Raw genomic sequence first — 14,507 nt, 5'->3', positions numbered from 1 at the left:
TGTCACTTCAATAGTGTTCAGAGCATCTTCATGACAAATAGATTCCATCTCAAGAGACCACTTTCTTTGCTCATCCATAAGAAGCACCACCTCATCTATTCAAGTTTGATCATGAGATTGCAGCAATTTAGTCACGTCTTTAGGCTCCACTTCTAATTCTAGTTCTCTTGCTGTTTCCACCATGTCTGCAGTTACTTCCTCCACTGAAGTCTTGAACCCCTCAAAGTTGTCCATGAGGGTTGGAATCAACTTCTTCCAAACTCCTGTTAATGTTGAAATTTCGACCTCCTCTGCGAATGTTCTCAATGGCATCTAGAATGGTGATTCTTTTCCAGAAGGTTTTCAATGTACTTTTCCCAGATCCACCAGAGGACTCACTATGGCAGTTATATATAGCCTTCTGAAATGTACTTCTTAAATAACAAGACTTGAAAGTCAGAATTACTCCTTGATCCATGTACTGCAGAATGAATATATTAGCAGGCATGAAAACAACATTAATCTCCTTGTACATCTCCATCAGAGCTCTAGGTTGACCATGTGCATTGTCAATGAGCAGTAATATTTTGAAAGGAATCTTTTTTTTTTTTTTTTAATCTGAGCAGCAGATCTCAGCAGTGGGCTTAAAATAGTAAACCATGCTGTAAACAGATACGCTGTTATGTAGGTTTTGTTGTTTCATTTATAGAACACAGGCAGAATAGATTTAGCATGATTCATTTTTAAGGGCCCTAGGATTTTCAGAATGGTAAATGAGCACTGGCTTCAACTTAATGTCACCAGCTGCTTTAGCTCCTAACAAGAGAGTTAGCCTGTCTTTTGAAGCTTTGAAGCCAGGCATTGACTTCTCCTCTCTAGCTATGAAAGTCCTAGATGGCATCTTCTTTTAATAGAAGGCTGTTTCCTCTACATTAAAAACCTCTTCTTTAGTGTAGCCACATTCATCAGTGATCTTAGATCTCCTGGGTAACTTGCTGCAGCTTCTCCATCAGCACCTGCTGTTTCACCTTGCACTTTTATGCTAAGGAGATGGCTCCTTTCTTTAAACTTCATGAACCAACTTCTGCTAGCTTCAAACTTTTCTTCTGCACCTTTCTCACCTCTTCCAGCCTTCATAGAATTGATGAGAGTTCAGGTCTTGCTCTGTATTAGGCCTTGGCTTAAGGGAATGCTGTGGCTGATTTGATCTTCTATCCAGACCATGCAAACTTTCTCCATACAACAATATGGCTGCTTCGCTGTCTTATCATTTGTGTGTTCATAGGAGTATCACTTTTAATTTCCTTCAATAACTTTTCCTTTGTATTCATAACTTGGCTGACTGGTGCAAGAAGCCCAGATTTCAGCATATCTCAGCTTTTGACATGCCTGCCTCACTAAGCTGAATCATTTCTAGCTTTTGATTTCAAGCGAGAGACGTGTGACTCTTCCTTTCACTTGAACACTTAGAGGCCACTGTAGAATTACTAACTGGCCTGATTTCAATTTTGTTGTATCTCAGGGGTGGAGTAGTCAGAACACACACAACATTTACTGATTAAATTCACTGTCTTATATGTGCATGGTTCATAGTGCCCCCAAACAGTTACAATAGTGACATCAAAGATCACTGATCACAGGTCTCCATAACAGATATAATAATAATGAAAACGTTTGGAGTATTGTGGCTGGGCGCGGTGGCTCATGCCTGTAATCCCAGCACTTTGGGAGGCCAAGGTGGGCGGATCACCTGAGGTCGGGAGTTTTAGACCAGCCTGATCAACATGGAGAAACCCTGTCTCTACTAAAAATACAAAATTAGCTGGGCATGGTGGTGCACGCCTGTAATCTCAGCTACTTTGGAGGCTGAGGTAGGAGAATCACTTGAACCTGGGAGGCGGAGGTTGCTGTGAGCTGAGATCGTGCCATTGCACTCCAGCCTGGGCAACAAGAGCAAAACTCTGTCTCGGGAAAAAAAATTAAAAAAAAAATTTAAAAAAAGTTTGGAGTATTGTAAGAATTACCAAAATGTGACACATAGACACAAAGTGAGTACACACTTTTGGAAAAATGGTACCGATAGACTTGCTCAACACACAATTGCCACAAAACTTCAATTTGTAAAAAATGCAATTATCTGTGAAGTTCAATAAAGTACAGTGCAATAAAATGAGGTGTGCCTATATATGATTTGAAAAAATGTTCTTTCATTTTTTGGGTTGTCTTTTCAGTTTCTTGATGGTGTCCTCTGAAGAACAAAAATTCTGATTTTACATTTTAATTTTGATGATGTCCAATATGTTGTTTTGTTGTTGTTGCTTGCACTTTTGGTGTTATATCTAAGGAATTATTGCCTAATCCAGGTCATGTAGATTCATGCCTATTTATTTTCTTAGAGTTTTATAATCTTAGCTTTTATATTTAGGTCTTTAATTAATTTTGAGTCAATTTGCACATATGGTTCCATTTTATTCTTTTGCATGTGGATATCTAGTTGTCCCAGCACCATTTGTTGATTTCTATTCTTACAAATTGAAGTTGTGTTTTATGGCCCATAACGTGGTCTATCTTGGTGAATGCTCCATGTGAGCGTGAGAAGAAAGTGTGGCTGTTGATTAATGAAATATTCTACAAATGTTAATTAGAACCACTTGATTGATGGTTCTATTCAGTTCAACTGTCTACTTACTAATTTTCTGCTGCTGGATCTGTCGATTCCTGATAGAGGGATGTTAAAGTCTAACCACAATAGTAGATTTATCTCTTTTTTCAGTTCTATCAATTTTTGTTTCATGTATTTTGATACTCTGTTGTTAGGTGCATTTACATTAAGGATTATTATGTTTTGTTGGAGAATTTGCCCTTTTATCATTGTATATTTTTCCCTCTTTATCCCTGATAATTTTCCCTGATCTGAAGTCTGCTTTGTCTGAAATTAATATAGCTAGTCCAGCTTTCTTTCAATTATTGTTAATAGGATATATCCTTCTTCATCTCTTTACTTTTAATTGTCATAGATTAAAATATATGTTGTAGACAAAATATAGTTGAGTCTTGCTTCTTAATCCTCTCTGACAGTCTCATTCTTTTAATTGGCATATTTAGAAAATTCACATGTTAAGTGATTATTTATATATTTGGATTAGTATCTACCATGTTCGTAACTGTTTTCTATTCATTGCAATTGTTCTTTGTTTCTTTTTTACCTCCCTTTTTCTGCCTTTTCTATTTTTAGTAAACATTTTATATTATTTTATTTCCACTTTTCTCTTAGTAAATTATACTCTCTTTAAAAAATTTTACCAGTATCCCTAGAGTTTATGTCATGTATTTACAGCTAAATCTAACAACACTTTCACATAACACTACACCATTTCATAGGTAACTTATAACAGAATATTCTCAATTCTTCCCTCTTATCCCTTATAATATTATTGTAATTCATTTCACTTTTCCATAAAGTAAAAATCACCCAATACACTGTTGCTGTTATTACTTTGAACAGTTATCTATAAAATCAATTAAGAATAAGAAAAATGAGGCCAGGCGCAGTGGCTCATGTCTGTAATTCCAGCACTGTGGGAGGCCGAGGCGGGGATCATGAGGTCGGGAGATCAAGACCATCCTGGCTAACACGGCGAAACCACGTCTCTACTAAAAATACAAAAAAATTAGCCGGGTGTGGTGGCGGGCACCTGTAGTCCCAGCTACTCGGGAGGCTGAGGCAGGAGAATGGCGTGAACCTGGGAGGCAGAGCTTGCAGTGAGCTGAGATCGCGCCACTGCATTCCAGCCTGGGCGACAGAGCGAGACTCCATCTCAAAAAAAAAAAAAAAAAAAAAAGAAAAATGAAATATTTTGTTATACCTGCATTTATTATTTTTGATACTTTTTTCCATGTATATCCAAGTTTTGTTTGTTTGTTGTTTTTTAACCTATATCACTTTCCTTCTCTCTGAAGAACTTCTTTTAACATTTTTGCAAGGCAAGTCTTCTGGCCACAATTTCCCACATTTTTTGTTTGTTTGAGAAAGTATTCGGAATTCTAGGTTGTCATTTTTTTTCCTTCAACACTTTAAATATTTCATTCCATTCTGTTGTTTGCATGGTTTATAATGAGAAGTCTGATAGAATTCTTATCCTTGGTCCTCTATAGGTAAGGTGTATTTTCCTCTCTGGCTTCTTACAAGATTTTCTCGTTGCTTTTGCCTTTCTGCAGCTTGAATATGAAATGGCTAGGTATAGATATGTTTTGCTATGTATTCTGCTTGGTGTTCTCTGAGATACCTGGATCTGCAGTTTGGGGCCTGTCAATAATTTTGCACAATTCTTGGCCTAATAGGCTCAACATTTTAAATATTTATTCTCCTTTCTCTTTCTTTTCTGTGTATATTCCCATTATGCACATATTACACCTTTTGTACTTGTTCCACAGTTTTTGTGTATTCTCTTCAATTTAAAAATTTTTTCTTTACATTTAAGTTTAGGAAATTTCTGTTGACATATCTTAAAGCTCACTGTTTCTTTCCTCAGCTATGTTTAGCCTATTTATTAGACTATCAAAGGCATTCTTCATTTCTGTCACAGTGTTTTTTATTTCAGGCATTTTCTTTTGATCATTTCTTAGTGCTTCTATCACTCTGCTTACATTACCCATCTTTTATTACATGTTGTCTGTCTTTATCCATTAGAACCTTTAACATATTAAGTATAGTTATTTTGAATTCCCTAATAATTCCAAGATCTGTGTCATATCTGAGTCTGATTCTAAAGCTTGCTTAAAGCTTGCTTTGTCTCCTCAGACTGTTTTTTTCTTGCCTTTCAGCATGCCTTGTAATTTTTTTGTTGGAAGGTAGACTTGATAAATTAAGTAATAGGAACTGAGGTAACTAGGTGTTTACTGTGAGGTTTTCTGTTAATCTGGCTAGAATCTTGCCTGTGTTTAATGTTTGCTGTAGCTGTACGTATGAGGGGCTTTAGATTTTTCTTGTTTCCTTTTCTTCTCCCTTATTAGCTTTGGCCTCCCTCCCTCCCTCCCTCCCTCCCTCCCTCCCTTCCTTCCTTCCTTCGTCTCACTGTCTCCCAGGCTGGAGTGCAGTGGTGTGATCTCAGCTCCCTGCAACCTCTGCCTCCCAGGTTCAGGCAATGTTCATGCCTCAGTCTCCTGAATAGCTGGGATTACAGGCATGTGCCACCATGCCTGGTTAAATTTTTTGTATTTTTAGTTTAGACAGGGTTTCATCAAGTTGGCCAGGCTGGTCTCAAACTCCTGACCTCAAGTGATCCACCTGCCTCAGCTTCCCAAAGTGCTGGGATTGCAGGCCTGAGCCACCGCGCCCGGCCTATCTTTGGGTTTCTTAAGAACTCCTTCTTAAATAGAGTCTGTGTCTTGCAGATCCCTCCCTGTTATTATATATTGGGGCCCTGTCAATGTGGTGATAAGGTGTTGGGAAGGGGATACATTCTATAATGTTATGAACAAGTCTCAATTTTTTAGTAGACCTGAGTCCCTGGAAATTGACCTCCAGAAGCAGTTCTTAGCCTTTTTTAGTCCTCTCACATAGAGCAGGAAGATGAGAGAAGGCTGAAACTGGCCTATTGTACCTTCCCCAGGTCATATAAGACTTGGCAACATAGTTTCCCTTTGTTTTGGACAGGCCTTTGTTTTGGGAAAGGTTCTGGGATTATTTCAAAATGGATGCTCCACCCCGCCCCCACTCCTACCCCAAAACGTGAGAGGATTTTTCTCTGATCTTCACTATGAGAACATTTTTGGGTTTTTGGATCCCAAACCCACAAAAGTGTTGCCCCACCTCCTCAAGATGGTTCTCCAGGAGTTTTTAAATCTCAAGTTGGGGTCCACATTCAGACTTCAGGAATTCATTAAAATCACTATGCAGGTGTTCCTGCCAGTTACTGGGTCCAGTGGCTTCTGCTTTAGAGAAGCTAATCTCAGCTGTAATTCTCTGTATTCACTGTCTCTCCAGATTTTGAGGTGGTGATTTTTTCTGTGATCTCAGTTCTCAGTAAATCTAAGAAAAGTCATTGATTTTCAGTTTGTTCAGTATTTTTAAAATTATGACTATAATGTGATGACTTCTAAGCTCTTTAGATGTCAGAGCTGAAATCAGAAGTGCTTTAATGATTTTTTCACTATATTTTAATTTTCTATTATTTTAAACGTTTTTGTTATAAATATTCTCTACAATATTTCACTATATTTTGGGGTTTCTTTCAGTGGTTACTCTAAAACTTTCCATATATATCTTATGAGAATGGACTTCATTTTTTATGCTAACTTAATTCTGGTTATATACAAAAACGTGATTCCTGTATAACTGTTTCCTCTTCCCTTTTTGTTATTATAAATATTAACTCCATATACACAATAATACATGTTATAATTGTTATTTAATTTTATGTCCATTAATACAACTGAGAGAAGAAAGGAAAGGAAAAATATATTTATAGTGTTTGTTATATTAACTTCCTTATTTACCATTTCTGTTTCCCTTCACTTTTTCCTGTGAATTTGTGTTACTATCTGGTGGTATATTCTTATTCCAATAGACCTTTGCTCCCACCCATCTCCTTCATGCTGTGTTTTTCAAATATATTAAATTTATGTGTGTATAGGTCCAACAATGAAATTATAAAATTTTGCTTTGTCCAATTGCTTTTATATCAGTTAAGAGAAGAAGAAGCACGTATTTATACTGTCTTTCATAATTGCATATTTACCTTTATTGGTGCTCTTTGTTTTACTATGCAAATTTAAATTTAAATCTGGGTTTACTTGCTTTCAGCCTGAATGTCTTCATTGAGTGCTTATTGTAAGATGGATTTTTTAGAAAGGATTCTCTCAGTTCTTGTCTGGGAATGTTTTCACTCCACCTTCCATTTTGTTTTGTTTTTTTTTTTTTTTGAGACGGAGTCTCGCTCTGTCGCCCAGGCTGGAGTGCAGTGGCGCGATCTCGGCTCACTGCAAGCTCCGCCTCCCGGGTTCACGCCATTCTCCTGCCTCAGCCTCCCGAGTAGCTGGGACTACAGGCGCCCACAACCGCGCCCGGCTAATTTTTTGTATTTTTAGTAGAGACGGGGTTTCACCGTGGTCTCGATCTCCTGACCTTGTGATCCGCCCGCCTCGGCCTCCCAAAGTGCTGGGATTACAGGCGTGAGCCACCGCGCCCGGCCTCCACCTTCCATTTTGAAAGAGAGTTTGGATGAATACAGAATTCTTGGTTGGCAGTTCTGTTGAGTATGTCATCCCACTGCCTTCTGGCCTCCAAGATTCTGATGAGAAATCAGCTGTTAATATTATCTAGGTTCTCTAGTTCATGACTAGTTGTTTTTATCTTCCTGCTTACAGTTTTCTCCTTGACTTTCAGGATTTTTATTATAATTTGGGCATGGACCTCTTTGCATTTATCCTACTTGAAATTCATTGAGCTTCTTGTATGTGTGGGTTGATGTTTTCCTCAAATTTAGGATTTTTTAGTCATTATTTCTTTGCATATTTTTTCTGCTCCATTCTCTCTCTCCTCTCTTTTTCAGTACTTCCATTATGCATATGTTATTTTGCTTAAAGATTTTCCAAATTTCTCTGAGGCTCTATTCATTTTTCTTTATTCTTTTTTCTCTTTTTTTATATTGCATAATCTCAATTGATGTATTTTAAGTTTACAGATTCTTTCTTCTGCCAGTTCAGATCAGCTGTTGAGCCCCTCTAATGAAATTTTAAATTTCAGTTATTTTACTTTTAAACTCTAGAATGTTCATTTGGTTCTTCTTCTTTCTTTTTGTTTACAATTTCGATATCTTTATTGATGTTCTCTATGTGGTGAGACATTGTCATCATAGCTTCCTTTACTTCTTTAAGCATGGTTTCCTTTTGTTCTTTGCACATATTTATAATGGCTACTTTGAAGACTTTATTAAGTCTGACGTTTTGTCTCTCTTACTGACAATTTCTATTGTTTCTTATTTGTGTGAGTTACACATTCTTGTTTCTTTGTGTGCCATATTTTTTTTGTTGTTGTTGAGAACAAGGCATTTTAGGTAATTTTAGATTTCACAACTGTGATACTGATTTCATTCCCCACTCTCTGGGACATGTTTCTGTTGTTTTTGTGTGTTTATTTAGTAACTTGATTGGACTATTTTAGTGAAGTCTATTTGGCTCACAGTGTACAATCTCTGGCATCACTCTTCAGAGGGCACAGCCTTGGTCAGCCATGCAGTCACTCTGGAATGACAGTGGTCTTAGCAGAGCTCTCTTGGACTGTCTCACTCCCTGATCTCTCTTTTAAGCCCCATTGGTATCACACCCAGGTGTTAGGCTCTCCTAATTTCCAGCTGATTGGCTCTAATGTTTTAGACAATTTCATGGGGGCATAAATTGCTTCACCATCTGATCTAATTAAGTTCAAGTGGAGACAGTTTTTGAGACCAGACTTTGAGGTTTGTTCTGATCCTTCTTAGCACTTCCTAGCTGTCTCTTTTCCTGGCTCTCTCTCTGGTGACCTAGCTGGCCTATGGGTTAGCTTTTTGCACTTAAGTGACAGGAACTACCTGCCTCCTTTTATTTGCTTACTACCAAAATCTCCTTTGTTTTGGCATGAGCCCTTACGCTTGAATATCCCCACATGCCCTTTTCCAAATAAAACAAATTTCTTCATGGAGAGCTTCAGAATTCTTCTGTTCCCATGGACTGTGTCTCCCTCTGGAAAAAATCTCACTACTCTGGGAGCTGGGAAGCATGGGTACCCTCTGGTTACCTCTTCCAGCTTGCCTTTTCCAGCATGGAACTCTCTACCCTACACGTGGGCTGGGGTGAGGGTGATTGGGCCTACCCTCCAGCCTGTGTAGTGGCTGCGTGAAGTGAGCTTTTGACCTCTCAGGCACGCTCACCAGGAATTTAGTCTCTTTTACACAGAGTTGAAGGGGAGAGATGTGCTGATGGCCTGTCCCTCCTGGCGAGATATCATATTTTTTGACTGGTAGCTGAGAGGCCAGGGAGGCCTCTCTTCTTGGTCACAGTTGCCCAGAATGGAACTTCTGTCAAACTGAGTTGGGAGGAGGGAGAAGAGGGAGGGCTGGTCATAGCTCAAATGCTGTAAATTCTCCCTGTTCTTACTGAGTTTTAGTAGATTTTCCTGAATTTTTTTTCATTTATCTTATATCATTAGGACAACTTCTAGATATTTTATTTATTTTTATTATTATTGGTTTTTTAGAGACAAGGTCTTGCTCTGTCACCCAGGCTGGAGTGCAGTGATACAATCATAGCTCAACACAGCCTTGAACTCTTGGGCTCAAGCAATCCTCCCACCTCAGCCTCCTAAGCAGCTGTGACTACAGGCACACACCACCACACCCAGCTAATTAAAAAAAATTGTAGAGACAGGGCTTTCACTATGTTGCTCAGAGTTTGCTGGTCTCAAACTCCTGGGCTTAAGTGAGCCTCCTGCCTCAGCCTCCCAAAGTGCTGGGATTACAGGTGTGAGCCACTGCGCCTGGCCTAAATGGTTTTCACCTGTTATGCTTTTTTTTTTTTTTTTTTTTTTTTTTTACTGAGTAGTACGTCCAATGAGTCTCATGCCACCATCTCAAAAGTGGAACTCCTTACTGTTTCCTTTTACATCCTGTGCCCCTGCCTGATCTGAGCCTAAACTTTTTACCACTTTTATAATGTCTCACTTCACAATTCTACCACTTAGAGGCTGTTTTACCCAAGGTGATTCACTTCACTTCTAAGCCTTAATTTCCTCACTTGTAAAATGAGGGTCAAACCACCTACCTTGTAGGATTGATGTGAGGATTAAATGAAATAATGTATACTAAGCACCCAGTAGTACAGTGTCACCATGCCCCATGTGTCCTTTAAACATTTTCTACCTACCAGCTACTAGTTTCTTTTTAGAAAAAAAAGTAGAAAATATTTCAAGCATACAAAGAACAGAGATAAGGCCGGGCGCGGTGGCTCAAGCCTGTAATCCCAGCACTTTGGGAGGCCGAGACGGGCGGATCGCGAGGTCAGGAGATCGAGACCATCCTGGCTAACACAGTGAAACCCCGTCTCTACTAAAAAATACAAAAAAATAGCCAGGCGAGGTGGCGGGCGCCTGTAGTCCCAGCTACTCGGGAGGCTGAGGCAGGAGAATGGCGCAAACCCAGAAGGCAGAGCTTGCAGTGAGCTGAGATCCGGCCACTGCACTCCAGCCTGGGCGACAGAGCGAGACTCCGTCTCAAAAAAAAAAAAAAAAAAAACAAAGAACAGAGATAATATAAAGTACACCGATGTACCCACTATTCCGCTAACAAACAAATTATAGATACAGTTCAAGTGCTGTGTGTCCTCTTCAATATTTCCTGCTCTTCTCTCCCTCACCAGAGTGGACCACAGTCCTAAATTTGTTTTTGTCATTTCCAGGAATGTTTTCATAATTTTCTACATATCTACAATAAAGAAAAAATGATTCAGAGACATTTTTTCGTTTGATGAATACATAAATGTCCTGTATGTATAAGGGCAAATTCTTTAACACCAATAAAATGAGCACATGTTCTCCTTTTGATATGAAAACAGTATTCTGGATGAATACTGGAAAGAAATGGTTTACCTCAAGTGGCAGACTTTCTGTGGTGTTTAGAGAAGTTTCCATTGTAACTCTGTGTGTTAAAATGTTACTGACTACATTTACCTATGTTAGGAATTTAATTTTAGAATTAAAATTAAGTAAAGGTTCCCTCAAACATTATGGTTTAAAGTTTGTTACACAGTTGATTTAAAAGATTCTCAACTTTTTGGTGAAGTATAATGCCCTGTTTAATTTTAGTTAATGGTGTTTTTGAGAATTTTACAGTATCCCTTGAAATGATGGAAGACTCAATGGAGTCCTCATAGAACTAAATTTTTATCTTACTTGTTTATTTACAGGTAAAAGGGATGAAAATTAAAATACTTGAGGTTTTTCTCATATGTGCTTTTAATATAATCTCAGCTATTTTACATGCATCTAGGTGGCAATTTATGCTGACCTATTAAAGGCAAAGCACAGTGAAATGAAATTCATAGAAAATTCACATTAAACATTTTTTAGATGAAGATTTCAGCTAAAATAGGGACATTGGTGGATTTCTGTTCTTTCCTTGCTGAAGCTGTAATGTTCAGGTGAATTTCTTTCTTTCGGCCTTTAGGTGGCAGTACCATACCAGGAATGCTCATAACAATTGGCCCTGAGAAGGGATCCAGCCTTAAAATTGTATGATTGCATGCAGGTGTCTTGTTAAAAATGCAGTCGTGTATGGCCTGAATTTGGATATGTAATCAGACCCCAACCTTGATGTGTCCCCATATTTGCATATCTTTGAATGGCCGCTCTAGTATTTTGTTGTGCCCTGGGTAAGGTCTTTCGGGATTTCCCCTCCCTCTCCCCTGCTAGCTTGCTACGGTAGCTCCTGTTTCTTCCTGGGAATAACCTCTCTTTTACAAAAATACCCTCTTCTCTCCTGTGCTTGCTTCAGTGTGGCATTTATCCTTTTCACGAGGGAGAGGGTTAAATGAGAGATCAGAGAGAAGAGGAGTTGGTGCTAAGACAGATCCGGACCTCACTTCCGTCTCTGCTGTGGTGTGCTTTTGCTCTCCTTAGTTCTCTTCACTCTTTGTTTACCATGGTTGCCAGCAATGAAGACTTTGAGAACCCCCCCCGCCAAAAAAAAGTTGTGTACTCGCTCTGGGGACAAGGAGCACAGAAAAAATTCTGAGCCTGGGTTCTGTTCTTTTCTGTCTTTGAAGGACCAGAGAAGGGAGAAAGTAAGACTGATAACAAACCAAAGGTGGTAGGGACAAGGCCAGGCGCGGTGGCTCACACCTGTAATCCCAGCACTTTGGGTGGCCAAGGCAGGTGGATCACTGGAGGTCAGGAGTTCGAGACCAGGCTGGCCAATATAGCGAAACCCCATCTCTACTAAAAGTACAAAAATTAGCCGGATGTGGTGGTGTGCGTCTGTAGTCCCAGCTACCCAGGAGGCTGAGAGGCAAGAGAATCGCTTGAACCCTGAAGGCGGAGGTTGCAGTGAGTCAATATCGCACTACTGCACTTCAGCCTGGGCAATAGAACAAGACCATTCCAAAAAAAAAAAAAAAAAAAAAAAAAAAAAAAAGGAGTGGGGACAAAAAAAGAAGCAAAAGACGCACACCACCTAATCTCTGGGGCTGGATAAATGAAAAAGAGAAGAAAGGGAACCACTAAATCCAGTGTGAGTGGCACTCTTGAAATTTTCCACTGGCCAGAGGCTGTGGCAGCCAGCTCCTCTTGCCTCACCTCCCCTTTTGGGCCACAGTGATTTCCCCTGAAAGGACTGTTGGGGGAGTAATTGAGGTGGAAAGGAGGAATCTCTGATCTGCTAGGTAGAGTTATGATCATTCAAATTAGAAACCTATACAAAGATGCCACAGAAACACTTCTATATGAGATGGCTAAGCTCTGTAGCGTTATTGTAGTATGCATAATTTTCTTCAGTTTTCCAGTCCAACCCAGAATATCCCAGAGCCCCATCCACCATGCATTCTATGAAATAAATGTGTGTTGTTTTAAACAGCATTTTTACACTGAGAACTGCTTCTATTGTATCACGCCACATACACAGAACATGTTAAGCTTGAAAAGCAAGTCTTAATCGATTCACTGCTGTTTCAAATGGGCTGTATAAAATTAAAAACTGCATTTAAAAGATTGTTCTTTGGTATAATAATATATATTTATGTATTATATTTGTGTATAATGATACTAATTTGTGTATTATGTTTATTTGGCTAAATAAAATGTGTCTTTTAGGATCTATTTATCACAGACAAAAGGCATTTTAGGACAATTTTGTTCTTTTGTTGCCTTAGTAAAATTATCTTTTCTGAAGAACCAGTGTTTTAATCCAAGATAGTGATCTCATGTTGTATTGAAATAAATTTAAACTCTTTTATAATATTTAGCAAGCCTAGAAGTTAGAATGCTGCATGGAAATAATAAAGTACACATTAGCATTTGCTTTTAATTGCTGTAACTCTTGCATCAATTAGAGTAAAACGTTGAGGATGCGGGCAGTCATTTAGTCACTGAAAGAAAAAATAAAACTTGTTTACTAAATTGAAAATAAATTAGAAAAATGATTTTCTCCAAATTACTTTTCTACTCAAATGCACTCCAAACCCGAGTTATTTCCCTAATTATATTTTATATGCAATGAATTTTTAAACCTCTTTATGCACTTTATGCTCTTGGTTGGCAATTAAACATCAATTGAATTTCCATTAAGTTGGAAACCACAGGTACTGGTAGTTTTTAAAGATGTGATTTTAGCAAGGTATTTGTCTTGGGATAATAATAATAATAATGCATCCATTGACTAAAGTTTACAAAATACTGTCCTGCAGAGAGCCAGTATGGTATCCTGAAAAGACCTGAGACTTTGGCTTCAGACCTGAGTATGAATCCCACTGTAGCCACTTACTATCACTCTTCCTCTCAGCTTTCTCATCTGTAAAATGGGGAGAACACCTATGTTGAAATGTTGTTGTCATTAAACAAGAGTGAATGCATGTATAATTCTTAGCATGAAATAGTAGCGTTAAAACCCCCAATATTTAAGCTTTGCAATTTTATTAGGAAGTAGGTTTTATCTCTCTTATAAACATGAGTCAGTTGAGGCTCAGGCAACTCATTCAGGGTTGCCAACTCTGTTTTATGACTCCAAGTCTAGGACATTTCCCTCCTTTTGGCTACTTCTGGAACAAGACTACAAAAACTGATAAAAGGATTAGCAGCAGGGTGGGTGCAGTGGTTCATGCCTGTAGTCCCGGCACTTTGGGAGGCCGAGGTGGGAGGATTGTTTGAGCCCAGGAGTTCGAGTCCAGCCTGGGCAACATGGCAAAACCCCGTCTCTGTAATTTTTTGTAAGTTTAATAAAAAGGATAGCAGCAATTGCTAGATATGACCTCTCATGTGTGATCTAGACTCCATTAAGGCAGCCATTCCCAGCCCTTATTTTCTCTGACATACGTGCCACACTGGGCTGCTGTTGCGTTAGCTGAAACTCCATCTTTTCTCTCCTGCTCAGAAAAACCCACGAAGGGAGAGTGTGGGTGGGTGTCTATAATTAATAGGGATAACCTGCAGTCCGCTCTGTTTCCAGCCTCCCAGTACTTTATTACTTACAGCAAGTTTTTGGAACACACTTCACACCTTATAGCAGCACACCACAGTTGGGAACCATGGCATAAAATGTGTTCTAGGGAGAATAAGTAGGTCGCTTTGCAGTAGGGGTTTCCTGCTGGGGAGTAGTGAGAAAGATGGTGGAGCCAGTAGGAGTCTAAAAAGTCAAGACTTGATCTTGTAGGCACTCAGAGCTTGGGTAGGAAAGCAGTGAGGCTAAAATGGTAGTCTGCAGGACCTGGGAAAAGCCTGGAAGCCAGGAAAACAGTTGGTCTATTGAAGTGAGCCAGATGGGATGAGCTGAAGTCCTGAACTAAGG

The 14,507-nt window shown here is 39.1% G+C and overlaps 1 protein-coding gene across 13 annotated transcripts in view; it reads left to right on the top strand.

Annotated features, from left to right (window-relative positions):
• Window positions 1–14,507, top strand: part of ARHGEF6 (Rac/Cdc42 guanine nucleotide exchange factor 6) — a 120,077-nt gene that overhangs the window by 79,858 nt on the left and 25,712 nt on the right. The gene's annotated exons all lie outside the window — the stretch shown is intronic.

This window comes from Macaca fascicularis, chromosome X (genome assembly GCF_037993035.2).
Source record: "Macaca fascicularis isolate 582-1 chromosome X, T2T-MFA8v1.1".
Lineage (NCBI taxonomy): Eukaryota > Metazoa > Chordata > Mammalia > Primates > Cercopithecidae > Macaca > Macaca fascicularis.
This window is presented reverse-complemented; position numbering and strand designations above follow the sequence as displayed.